The sequence below is a fragment of the Typopeltis vanoorti genome, chromosome 22 (genome assembly GCF_054136105.1).
Source record: "Typopeltis vanoorti isolate ZY-2024b chromosome 22, IOZ_Tvanoo_1.0, whole genome shotgun sequence".
NCBI lineage: Eukaryota > Metazoa > Arthropoda > Arachnida > Uropygi > Thelyphonidae > Typopeltis > Typopeltis vanoorti.
Window position 1 is genome coordinate 59,736,563 of NC_143570.1, and position 14,737 is coordinate 59,751,299.

Here is a 14,737-nt window from a genome sequence, read left to right on the forward strand (position 1 = left end):
GCATCAGTATATACAATTCAGTTCAGAAAATTTAGGTATTACTTCCAGGATTTATATGCCATTTTCCACAGAAAAATTGCAATCCAGGTTGAATTAACAGCAGGTCATAAACAAGGTAAGGTGACACCTAACTTGTTCTCTCTATGCAGTAAAAACACAATTTTCTAAGAGAGATTTTTCCTACGACGGAACACTTCACAAATCCTGAAAATTTCACGGAACACCTTGATTATTTTGTAATGTATTAATAATTAATTATGGCATAATCATAAAGAATATTAGTACACTTATGTATACAGTGTGACATGTTGATAAATATAAAATTACATTCATGGCAATACAGTTTTGAAACAAGCACTTTCACCCTACAATGCGAACTTGCAAAGAAAGTATTCAGTATTATTAGATTTGAGAACCAGATACAGACTAAGGTACCTGAGGTAAATAAGGCCCTTAAAAAAAAAAAAAAAAAAAAAAAAAAAAAAAAAAAATCACATTTACGGCAAGTTGTGTCGGTTAGGTTTCTTACACGCACACAGAGGACGCAATACAATTGCAAATCAGTGGCGCCATATTGTCTAGCGACTGTATTGTGTCAGTTTGACCTAGACCTTTGTGGGAGGTGGTTGTGTCTTCTCGTTTAATAATATTACGCCGCAATAGTTCATAAGTTTTAATATTTAAATTGTTCTTTCAACATTCAGTTGTATGACAAAAAATGTTTTAATTGATTTGAATTCATATTTTATGCGAAAATAGATGTGATCTAATCTAGTTCGCAACGATTAATAAGGCCCAGTAAATTTGTTGATGGACCTTATTAAACTGCTATAATTTATGATTTTATTTTTTGGTGATTGCTCATAATAGTTACTTATTTTATTGCTAAAGGCCTCTGAAAATGTCAGAAGTTAAGAAGAAACAGGGTCTTTGGACTGATGAAAGACTAGAAGCAGCTATGAAAGCTGTGCAAAGAGGACAACTAAAGGGGGGAAGAAATTGTCAGAAAGAGAAACTAGAGCGCTTTCGAAGAAAACACACCAAGCGCACGTGCGATGTAGTGGAAGGAGCGGGACACCGTGACAAAAACCCATGTGACCGCGTGGGCGGGCATCGCCCCATGAGAAATGCTGGGAAGAGCATGAAAACAAAAAAGTCAAACAACCCCCCACTCAAGGCTTTTTTTGGTTCCTGTTTCCTGACCTCTTGGACATTGGTCCAGTCCGCACCGACGGAGAAGTTCCAGGCTGGCCGAGGAAGGTATGGATCGTCTGCCGCAGCGTATGGAATAGGGCTAGCTATTTCCTTGGACTAGCAAAGCAATGTCGTGCGACGGAAGAACCAAGTAGATGCCATCCATTCTGGTCAAGCTCCTGAGCCATATCGCCCTTCCCGCTGAGAATCTGGCCGTACAGATGTCGAAGGTGACCAGACGAGCAGCAGACTGAGAAGAAGCCATTCCTTTATTCTGCCTTGTCTGGGAACGAGTATCATTTCAGAGACGGTAATGTAGACTCTTGTATTATGTATTCACGGTTGAGGAATTGTGTGTTTTCCAAAGAACATTTTGTGTAGTGGACTTAATATATGGAATTTTAGGAACTGTCCCCAACTTGGCATAGACCCATCTTTGTTTGAGAACTGTCTGCCTAGAAGGGCTCTATTTATTTTGTATGAATTAATTGTATTGTGTTAAGTGAGATAATTAATGACGACGTGAGTGTAGAATGTGATAACTTGTGATGAGATAATGTTAAGTTACATACAGAGGTGGTCCAAACAAATTTGTTCATGTATTTCATTAGTAGTGATGAACCAGAAATCTCACTTAAATTTGATTCAGATTACCTAGTAATAAGACTTTCATGTATCATTTCTTTAATTAATAAATATGTTTCTTAGTACCTGCCTGATCTGGTTTAGTATATGTATATCGAATATATATCAAACTTAGTGGGAAGAACCCACGTGTATAATTAAATAAAGCGGACCACGACTGCATGCAAGAATACAGAGGTTAGATATTTATTGTAGTTTCATTACTGTGTATCACTCTGAGAGAGCCATCCTGGATAAGAATCACATCTATCCTCGGTATTGGCTGGTGCAGTTAAAAAAATAAATTTGTCAATGCTTATCAGGTGGACTGTCTCAGAAGATATGTTAATGGCCGCGTCTCATTCTACGACAAAGCCATAATCATTAAGTATCCTACACGTGATTAAACTTAAGAGCGGCCAAAGATTTTGTTTGTTTAAAAAGGGGAAAGATTTAAGAGAACAACGAGTTATATAGACTAACCTAAAAGGGAAATTACAGAGAAGACGACATAACAAATGGCGCAGTCAGTAGGATTTATTTAGATAGCATAATGCATGATATAACACTCTGTCTAAAGAAGAGCAAATAAAAGCCATTCTTGTCATCAGATCAGGAAGCTGTCACAAGGTAGCAAACTTGCCATGGAGTTTAACATGGCAAGCACATCACACATAACACCATTGCCAAACTTACTGAGCAGTTCAGAAAGAATTGAATTTTTGTTATTAGCCAACTAGTTCACGGTCATCCACAAACATCCACCAATGAAGGTACAACTCACATGGTGTTGGCAGCATTTGAGAAATGCCTTCCCACTCCCCAAAAAAAGAGCACACAACAGTGCAGAAAGCAGTGCCAGCCAACTGAGTATCATCCTCATCACGAAAAAGCACGAATGGCATATATACAAAATGCAAATGATGCTGCAGCAACTTAGTGAATGGGTGTAATGGATGGAATTTTGCAAATAAGACAGTGATGCAAAATTTCTCACCCGGGATCGTGTTTACTTATGAAGCCAATTTTTACATTAATGGAGGATGTTAATTGGCAAAGCCTACATTACTGGAGTGATATCAACCTGCACTGGATGGCTCCCCTCAAAGGTGCAACTTCGATGGTGCAGTGCGAGATATGAAAAAACAAAACTGTCAGACCTGTTTTCTTTGACTCAAATCAACATTCATGTTGAAATGTATCTAAACATACTGTAAGACACGATCATAAGATCCCTGCTAAACAGGATAAAAAAAAATGTACTCACCCAAACTCTCCTTGGCCCTTTTTTTTTTTTTAAATGATATGTTCCAATAACCTCATTTGTGTGAGAACTATTCCAAGAATGAGTCAATAAATAAAAATAGGAAGAGCAGAGTAAAAAAAAAAACTAATTTTTTGGAAAATATAATGTTCTGGAAAATTTCCAGAAATATTGATAAAAAGCGCACGCATGCACACACAGGTAGTTCTCACTTTACAAATTCCTGCTTTACGAATTTTTCGGATCAAAGTTTTTATTTTAAATTATGCATGGTGAAGGTGATTAGGGACATTTCAAAAGTCTCAAAGAGACTTTTAAAATGTTAATAGAAGCAACTGATAAAGATGGAAACTTTTCTATCCAAGAGTTTTGGAAGTGATTCAACATTTTAGATGCAATTCGGGTAAAGCAGAGCGCTTGTCATAAAGTTTTCAAAAAAACTATGAAAGGAGAATAGCATATGCTTTGTCCTCAGTTTAATGATAATTTCGAAGGCTTTAAAGACCTAACAAAGATCGTGAATTCTAAAACTCAAGTGACCTTAGATATGGCTAACCAGTTGCAAATGGAAGTTCCATAAGGTGATGTTAATGAGCTTCTTTAATCTCACACTATGGAACTCTCACCCAATGATCCAGTTGAATTAGAGGAACAAGAAAGAAACGAAGAAGAAAAAGATAAAGAAGATAACGAATACAAAGCTCCTACTCAGTTTTTCACTTTAAAAGAAGAAGCAACAGCATTGAAACTTCTTGAAAAAGCTCAAGCAATCTTTGAATCACAAGACTTTGAACGATTTAGTAAATTTTCCCATGAAATGAATAATGCTTCTGCATGCTATTCAGCTATTTTAAATGTAAAGAAATAAAAATCAACGAAGCAGATGACATTCGAGGCCTATTTTGAAAAAAAAAAAAAAAAAAAAAAAAAATGATGCACTGAAGCTTTCTAATATATCTCCTACTACCTCAACGGCTGCCGATTCCCCCGGTGATATAGAAACAAGCTAATTTTTTTTTTCAAAGAATCTTTTTTAATTTAAAATTTTTCTTGTTATTTTTTAAATATGTAAATCTTTGGCCAGTAAAGTCTTTTCTTATCATTTAATATTCATTTTATACATTCCTTCTTACGAACATAACTCTTGCTCATATCATCATTTCTAAGAAAAATAAACTCCCGTTTTACGAACGGTCGCCAAGAACCCATTAATTCATAAAGGCAGGAACTACCTGTATATATAATATATAAATAACTGAACTTTAAATCATTAAAATGAACTATGAATAATGAACTATAAACCATTTAGGACTATTATTTGAATAAATATATTAGGGCATTTTTTTTTTTTTTTCCCCAAAAAGGGGGTCAAAACAGAGATAAATATATATGGAAGATAAAAATGGGGAAGTTAAAATATGTGGACTAAAAACCGAAAAATACATAGTGATTTCATAATGGTTTTATCAAGAATGAACTACAAAATTTAAAAAAAAAAAAAGGTAAAGATAAAAAGTAAAGTTAAAACAGATAATAAACAGATGAAAGTCAATGATATAATACAAGGGATACACCTTATGAAAATAGGCAAAATAGCCATAAGTGTCGATAATGTTACATTAATTTTTGTTTCTAGAATGGTCCTATTATACACATTTCTGTGCTTTCTTCGAGTTTAGAAAGTTAATTTTCATTATACAAAAAATACTCCATTTTCTCCAGTCTGCAGCTACTTGCCAGCTGGCAAAATCTACTCTTCATATGATTAAAAAAAAACACCAAGGTGGCAGATGGATGGTATCTTTTAGTTGATATTAACAGGGCTGTAGGTTTGAATCAAATCATGGAATGGATGTTCGTGAAGAGATCTAGATGGCAAGAATTAGTGCAGTAAAAGTAATTTGAAACCAGGGGTTAGAGTGGATGTCACCTGAACACTTCCTTACCAGAAATAGTTCTCTGGAGAAGGGTTGCTGATGTATCTAACCCCAGTCTGCTAATATTATTAAATGTGGTAGAGGCTACAAACCTTTAATGGATGAGATCATCTTTATAACAATCCATTGATCTCCTAATATTTCACATTCTTTGCATAAGTGTTTGAGATAATATATCAGTGCCACATTCATTCCATATTTTAACCAGAGAACAGACATTGGAAGTTGGGAAGAAAAACTTATATGATATTGTACACTATGAAAAACTTAAAACAGGACTATGTTCACATGTCAGTGACAAGTCACTGAAAGCAGATACTGGAATATCACAATGATGCCCTTTCCTTCATGCTTATACGATGATCTGAATACATCATGAAAATTATGAAAACAATTACCACATTAGAGTAAAACTTTAAATTAAAGATACCGAGAAATTAAATACTCGATTTAATCCTTTAGTGGATTAATTCTAACTATTTTCAGGACTGGGGCAACTCGTGGTAAAGGTGGTATGACTTCACATCACTTGCTTTGATATCCCATAATACAAAACATACATGTATAATGTTATGCATTATGGGAAGGGTCACTACCCAGACCGGTTTCGACCTTTATTGAGGTCTCATCAGTGGGAGCCAGACCCAGAGGTGATACCAAGGTTGAAGTAATATAGAAGTCATATTTTCATATACGAGTTGCCAAAAGGTGTCACACCTTATTATTAAAACCCTTGGATTAGAGATAGTTGTAAACCAAGTATATAATTTCTTGGTATCTTTAATTTATGGTATAACTGAGTGGAAAAACTTTCAACAAGTTAAACTTTAGTTTAATATACACCAAAATAAACACTCGATATTGACCTTCACATTAAGGTCATCACATCTGGAGTAGGAAAGCTGCACTACAATCTACATTGTATGCTAAAGTTACTGATCTACCATTAAAACTATTGACCTGATCTCCAGTGGGGGGAAAAAACCTTACTACATCAAAGCTAGAGTCCTCTTATTATTATTATCTATTAGGTTACAAAATTAAATTAAGCTGGAGAGCAACATGCTCACACAAAAAATTACTTATATTAGTATACATATAGATTATAACAAACCAGTAAGGATGGTGGCCAATAAAAGCTGAAAAATGCTTAGAGTCCTAAAGTCAGGAGTTTGCTGGAAAACTAAGTGGGCTGAATGTGAATGTGTGCCATCCAAATTCTTGGGATTTTTATGCCACCATTATTGGTAAGATTAGGGTGGTTAATCAAAATTTCACATGCTTCTTTAAATTTCCGTTCACACAAAGTTTTTGTATGATGTAAAGAACATGAACTGAGAGGCCTGCTTCACCAAAATTGTTAAATTTAATGTGTCTTTTTTTTTTTTTAATGGATAAAAAAGCTGCACTACAATCTACATTGTAGTGCAGCATTTTTAGGTGCAATAGATGCAATAAGCTCCAGGGTGTGCCAATAGGTGGAGAAGATCCTTAGAGTTGAATATGTTTTTTTAATTTTAAAGGTGGTTTAAAAGTGGCAGAAGATTATAAATAAACATATTCAACTCTAAGGATCTTCTCCACCAGCTTGTTCATTAAAGCAAATTGTATAGTTCTGTTTTTGAGGGTGTTGATGACTACAAGTTTTTGCAAAAGGGGAGGTGATGAGAGTTAGCATGTATATATTGGTGAGTATGTGAAGGCTTGCAGTAGACAAAGCAAGATAGACTGTCTGAGGGAAGACATGTGACCAGTGTATTCAGAAAAGGAAACGAGTTCTGATTTTCAATTTCAATAGTAAATTGTATGTGCTCATGTTGTTTGTTCAGGTGGCTAAGGAATGTGCTTAACGTTTGGCAGCTGTGTGACCAGATAACGAAAACATCGTCGACGTATCTAAGCCAAACTGTAGGTATTAAAGTAAGGGAATCTAGGGTATGTTTCTCAAAAGCTGGCATATAAAAGTTAGTCATCACAATGACGCCTTATTACTGAGTTATTAAGGTTCAAAACTAGACAATTGCCTTGAGATTTTCATATATTTTTTTAAAGGAATGTGGAGAACCAACCTGGGCTTCAAACACAATATCCAATCTTCACCTTCTAGTGGTGTACCCTGTTATTAAGTATCCATATAAGTACTGAATGAACAAGAATAAACTGGCAATTTGGGATTCAGCTGACAAATTATATTTTGTATTGGCTTAAATCACAATAAAATGATAGTGTGAAATGAAATATATTGGCTAAAAATTCACTTAAACAAGGTCCCTATTGTTTTCATCAAGGAATCAGGGCAAATGAAAAATCAATTACTGGAACAAATTCAAACATGATATCAGTAGAAATCAAGACAAGAACCATCAACAAAAGAAGCAACGATGAAAAAGATGCAGAACTAGCAAAAGAATCAAAGTACTATAGGACATAATTAGTATCAATGAAAAAAATATGACAAAATAGGTGAGACTTCAATAAATACACGGTGCTATAATAATCAAAAATAGAGATTATTTGTTGACATGAAACTGAGTTTCAAAAAAATTTGTATACATGTTATATTCAGGAAATAATGATCAGGAAAAGGAAGGAGCTATTATAACATTCAACTATAAACAAGGAAATAAACTACCTAAATGACAGGCAAATTACAGAGGTATTTATCTACTGAGTGTTCCTGGTAGGATTTATGCAAATATACTTCAGAAATGGTTAAGAAAAATTGTGGAAGGGAAGCTCAGTGAAGGACAAGCTAGATTCAAGCTAAACAGAGGTTGAAAGGATCAGATTTTCACCTTTAGACAAATAGTTGAGAAATCGTGGGAATATAACAAAGGTGCGTGTATATAAGTTTTATTCATCTGGTAAAGGCATATGACCAAAAGCCAAGAGGAAAGCTCTTCAAAACACTACAGTTATATGGTGTAAATGGGACATTATATCAAGCAATACATAATCTCTATTTAAGCTGTGATTCAGCAATTAGAATTGAAGACAGGAGGATGATTTCAAGAAAAATCAGATGTGCAACAAGGGTGCACATTATCTCCATTTTATTCGTTCATTATCTACATAGACCACAATATGAAGGAAAGTGGTATTAAATCTGATATTAAAACTGGTGATGCTAATCTGAGCTCTTCATTTTATGAAGCTGATGATATACTTCTGAATGAGGCAAGCCTGTGTAGCTCAGTAGAAGTGTCGTTTGCACTCTACGGCACTTGACCACACGAAGAAAGGATTTGGTGGTTCAAATCTAGTCGCCAACTAGAGGAAATTTTTCTAAGCTTTTTTCGACCAGTTCCCGAGTTAGTCGATCTCTGGGCTAGCGGGTTTTTTTCTCCCAGAAACTCTGGTTTTTCTTCCTGTAAACTCAAGAAAATCGACCGTCGAACCCACACTATTTTCAGACATTAAAAATATTGTGTTAGGGACCACAAGATGGCAGCATTAGCTTGCCGTCTTCTTCACTGTGTACCGATGAATCAGTGATAGCCTTGGGCCAGCTATCTCTCTGATTGGCTACCAGTGAAGACTGAACTGCCCACTCAGTCTCCAAAAAGTTAGATAGGGTAAATGGCCCCGCCTACTCCCTATACGGGAACAAAGAGGCTTTAGCTGATTGAAAAGAGGCAGAAACATTGAAAACAGCAACTGTATCATGAATGATGAACCTAAACCTATCATACAAATAAAACATATAAGCTATTTAGGCAGAATATTTAGTGAAGATGGTAAATTATATATGAAAAGAGACAACAGAATTAGTAAAGCTGGTATGGTAGAAAATCAGCTGAATAAATTTATATGAAATAAGAAAGAAATTAGTCAAAATACTAAATTAGTTGTATACAAGACAGCTTTCAAACCAATTTTAACTTATGGATCTGAGACTTACTGATCAAGTTATGATAGGTTTCACGGTATAAAAGAACACAGATGGTTAAGCAAATAACTATTTATTAACTTAAAAGCTAATATTTCGCTGGTCTTATATCCAGCATCTTCAGAGCACACAACACAAAGTTTGTTACAAAGGCAAGACAACCACAATCCGGTGTAACAGTGGGGACAGTATAAGTGATTGCAGCGTGCAACACAAGACTAAAGTCCTAATATGGTGCCATCTAGGTTATAAAAAAAAAAATAATATAAAAAATCAAAAAAAAATCCAAGTTTTGAAATAGTAGTCCAAATGATAAAAAATAAAAGTAATAAATATTAATTTGGTCTTAGGATGACTGTCTCCCAAATCTTTGGTAGATTTATACAGCCATACTTGTTAAGGTTTGGGGTATGTTTCAAAGCTTCTGTTGATTCCAGGAACAACCTCTCTGACTTGTAGAAGCTTCTGTGCATTACTTTTGTTTCTTTCCAATTGATCCTGTGTGCAGGGGTATCCAGAGCATGGCCTGCCAGACCAGACTTACCTTAGCGAAAGTGTCGGATATATTTTTTGTGTTCACTGAGGCGGATGTCCACATTTCTTCCTGTCTGTCTGTAGTAGACTTGATGGCAAGAACAGGGCACTTCATAGACACCAGGATGTGATAAAGGAGTGCATTTGTCCTTGGGTGAACGGATGAGAGTTGCTAATTTTTTATAAGGTTTAAATACTGTGCGTAATTGGTGTTTGTTAAGCACCCTAGATATCTTTTCAGATGTGCCTTTAATGTATGGGATGGTGATTGTTTTGTTGTAGTCTTCTGTGGTAGATAGAGGGGATTTATGGGTAGCATTTAGTATGTTATCTATTTTACGGGGATTATAACCATTGTTTAAGAAGGTTTGACGTAGGTGAGAAAGTTCAGCAGTGAGAGCACTGTCATTGGAACAGATTGCTCTAGCTCTATGGGTTAGTGTTTTTAAGATACCATATTGTTGAGAAGGGTGATGGTGTGATTGTTTGTGTAAGTATCTCCTTGTATGTGTGGGTTTTCTGTAAACAGAAAATGATAAGTTCCATTGTAAAGTGGATTTTAGGATGCTGGCTATTTAGGTGCGCTAAAAATGTATTCAATGTGTCTGGGCCATGTGGCCAAATGGCAAACACATCGTCAACATAGCGTAGCCAGAGGCTAGGTTTGAGAGTGGCTGTGTTGATAGCTAATTTTTCCAGATGTTCTATGTAGAAGTTGGCTAGGGGGGGGAGAAAGAGGTGAACCCATAGCTGTCCCATCTAACTGTTTGTATATTTTCCCTTTCCATGTAAAATAACCTGCCTGTACTATGAATTTAAATAGCTGGGATATATCTGGGGGAAATTGTGAATTTAGTAAGTTAAGTGTTTCAATCAGTGGTACATTAGTGAATAATGAGGTGATATCAAAACTCACCATTAGGTCTGAACTATTTAAGGTGTGGTTTTCTAAAATACTTTTTAGGTGGGTAGAATTTTTAACAAAAGAGGGAGAATTGTTTGTGTGAGTGGTTAGTAATTTTGCTAAATGTTTGGCTAGTTTATATGTAGGACTGTTTATACTATCTACAATAGGACGTAAAGGTGTACCTTGTTTGTGTATTTTTGGAGCACCATATATTCTGGGTGCTTTAAGGTGTATGGGTTTAAGTTTTTTGACAATTTCTTTAGGCCAGGAAGTGATTTTGTTCAGTAACTTGCACACCTTTTTTTTTTTTTTTTTTTTTTTTTTTTTTTTTGTGAGTTGATGGGATCTCGATCTATGATTTGATATGTAGACCGGTCTTGGTCTACATATCAAACTTTGTGTTGTGTGCTCTGAAGATGCTGGATATAAGACCAGCGAAATATTAGCTTTTAAGTTAATAAATAGTTATTTGCTTAACCATCTGTGTTCTTTTATACCGTGAAACCTATCATATCATTTCTGACAAACACATAAGCCTATCCACGTGTACTTACTGATCAAAGACTAGAGACCTTTGATATGAGAGTTCTGAAAAAGATTATTGGAGTGACTAGATGGCATCAATGAGAGTATCACATTAAAAATGAGGATACCAGAAAAGAACTTACCATTGTTAGCATTCAGGAATGTGTTAGTAGATATAATCTCTGGTGATATGGTCATTTAAATAGAATGGGAGAGGAAAGATTAGCAAAACAAGTGTTCTTTGCCAGATTGACAGTTAAAAGGCCCAGAGGAAGACCAAAATGTAGATGGATTGATACAGTAAAAAAGTGCTTAAAAGACAAAAATATCATCATCATCAAATTCCTGACATGTACCCTCATACAGGATATGATAGTACTACATGAAAAATTTACATCACCACTAACTTTATCTACAATTTTCCTCAAAATCAATCTGTTAGTGAAGACTCCAACATTATCAGATTTTACATTTCTGTCGTCTAAGGCACTTTTTACTGTATCAATCCACCTATATCTTGGTCTTCCTGTGGGTCTTTTCCTGCCAATCCAGCAGAGAATACCAGTTTTGCTAATCTTTCATCTTCCATTCTGTTTAAGTGACCATACCACCTGCGATTAGTTCTGCTAACAATGTCAAGTTCTTTCATAATATCCTCATTTTTAATATGATACTGCCATTAATGCCATCTGTTCATGTCCCTAATCTTTTTCAAAATCTCATTTCTGTGATCTCTAGTCTTTGGTCAAGTGTTTTATTTCTAACCCAGCTCCATAACTTAAAATTGGCTTCAAAACTGCCTTGTATACAGCTAATTTAGTGTTCCAACTAATTTCTCTCTTATTCCATATGAATTTATTCAATTGACTTCCTACCATACCAGCTTTGTGGATTCTGTTGTCTATTTCCATATTTAATTTACCACCTTCACTAAAAATCATGCCTAAGTAGCTGAAATGTTTTACTTACTCTATAGTTTCCATTCACAATGCATTTGATATTTTCAATGCTAAGCTTCTGCCTATTTTCATTGTCTTTGTCTTATTATTGCTGACCTTCATACCATACCTATTACAACAGTTTTTCAATTTAGTCAGGGAATCTTGCAGACTTGTACTTGATTTATTTAGAAGTATAACATCATCTGCATAAAGCAAAGAGCTGACATTAACATCTCCAATTTTGATATCAGGTTTTAATATCACTTTCCTTCATAAAGTGATCGATACAGATAATGAATAATAAAGGGGATAATGTACATTTTTGTCTGACACCAGATTTAACATTAAACCATTTTCCTGTACTTCCTTCAATTCTAACTGCTGACTTACAATTCAAATAAAGACTAAGTATTGCTTGATATAGAGTCACACTGACACCATACAATTGCAGTGTTTTGAATAGCTTTACTGTTGGCACCTTCTCATATGCCTTTTCCAGATCGATTTGGAAAAGTCATATAACAAGGTGGAGAGAGAGAGAGAAGCTATTCAATATACTGCAGTTATATGGTGTCAATGGGGCATTATATCAAGCAATACTTAGTCTTTATTTGAGTTGTGAGTCAGCAGTTAGAATTGAAGGAAGTACAGGAAGATGGTTTAATGTTAAATCTGGTGTGAGACAAGGATGTACATTATCCCCTCTGTTATTCATTATCTATATGGATCACATTATGAAGGAATGTGGTATTAAACCTGATATCAAAATTGGAGATGTTAATGTCAGCTCTTTGCTTTATGCGGATGATGTTATACTTCTAAATAAATCCGCTACAAGTCTGCAAGATTCTCTGACTAAATTGAATATCTGTTGTAATAGATATGGAATGAAGGTCAGCAATAAAAAGACAAAGAAAATAGGCAGAATCGTTGAAAATGTCAACTGTGTTGTGAATGGAGAACCTGTGGAACAAGTAAAACATTTCAGCTACTTAGGCACAATTTTTACTGAAGATGGTAAACTAAATATAGAAATCGACAACAGAATCAGCAAAGCTGGTATCATGGGAAGTCAATTGAATAAATTCATATGGAATAAGAAAGAAATTAGTCTGAACACTAAATTAGCTGTATACAAGACTGTGTTCAAACCAATTTTAACTTATGGATCTGAGAGCTGGGTCAGAAGTAAAACACTTGACCAGAGACTAGAGACCGCAGATATGAGAGTCCTGAGAAAGATTAGAGGCGTGAACAGATGGCATCAATGGCAATATCAGATTAAAAATGAGGATATTAGGAAAGAACTTGACATTGTCAGCATCCAGGAATGCGTTAGCAGAGCTAATCTCAGATGGTATGGTCACTTAAATAGAATGGGAGAGGAAAGATTAGCAAAACAAGTGTTCTCTGCCAGGTTGGCAGCGAAACGACCCAGAGGAAGACCAAGATATAGGTGGATTGATACGGTACAAAGTGCCTTAGACGATAGAAATATAAGATCTGATAATGTTGGAGTCTTGACAAGTAAGAGATTGATTTGGAGGAAAATTGTAGATAGGAAGTTAGTAATGATGTAATTTTTTCATGTAGTACTGTCATATCCTGTACACCCCTTGAGGGTACATGGCAGGAATTTGATGATGATGATGATTATAATATTAGATAAATTAGACATAGAAAATCATGTACTGAAGATTATAAAATGATTTACACCAAACAAGAAATACAGCTGTTTAAATCTGAGGCTTCTGTAGTGAAAATAAAAAGAGGAGACAGGATCACATAGCTTTGCAGAAACAAAAAGGAAAGCCACCAACAGAGAGAACTGGAAGGACATGGTGCTGCACCCTCTCACTGAGGAAGCTACATGAAGAAGAAGAAAGGATTTTATAGGACTGATGCAAGGGAAATGTTTCAACAGTTGGCAAGAGGGAGCAGAACAAGAGGTAATCCCTGGAAGTTGGGTAATAGTTTGGTTAGCAATGTCTCGGACAACCCATTCCATTCATGGAATGGGTTGTCTGAGTCAGTTGTAAGTGCTCTGTCTGTTAATGGTTTCAAGGACAGGTTTGATAGATATTGTATTAATAGTCTGGGTTTCCCATGATGAGTCTTAGAACTCAATAGAGGTGCCCATGCAATAATAATAATTCAGAAAGGCCTGATCAAAAAGTCAAATTCCTGATGACTGTAATGGAGGCAACAGTGCTTTCATAATAACTTTCATTATTAGACTGATTATGTATAAAAAGTATTTTATTTTTACCAGAGGTCAAGCCAACAAGCGATTAACAAAGCAGCTAGATTTAGCTTACTTTTGTGTAGTGTCACGTAGCTTGTGACTTGTTCATATGTATGCTATCCTGATGACGACCCCGATATAGAGGCTGAAATGTCAGTTATTTTCTGAATTATAAGTAAAGTAATTGCTCTAATGTGTTTTTGTTTCCATAAATTCTGACCACCGCGACTTTCACATAACAATGAAAGAAAGAATTCCTTAATGAGTGTTCCCACTTAGACTTGCAAGCATACTTAAAAAGAAGCTAAGAAAAATTGTTAAAGAAATGTGAAGAATAAATGGAGTTCATAGATTTTTAAAGACCTGCGAGTAGAGATGGATGACATGTATGTTAGGAACTAAGAAAATAATTGTTTAAAACACTAAATCCATATGGTGTCAACTGTTTTTTTTTTTTATAATTAAAAAATTGCTATTTGTCTTCAATTTTGTACTTTGGTCTTTAAGCCCCTCCTGCCTTATTAAATAAAATGTTGAAGATTTGATAAAAGCATAAAACAATTACAGATTCAGCACAAATTCATAAATTGTTACAAATTCAAAACTTATATTTGAAATAATTTTTAAAGAAGAAGAATTTCAGCACTCAAAGTTCTCTTTAGATTTTTGCTGAGGTA

The 14,737-nt window shown here is 35.0% G+C and overlaps 1 protein-coding gene across 2 annotated transcripts in view; it reads right to left on the minus strand.

The window, feature by feature from the left end:
- Tdg (Thymine DNA glycosylase) overlaps positions 1–14,737 on the minus strand; it is a 234,747-nt gene that overhangs the window by 154,030 nt on the left and 65,980 nt on the right. The gene's annotated exons all lie outside the window — the stretch shown is intronic.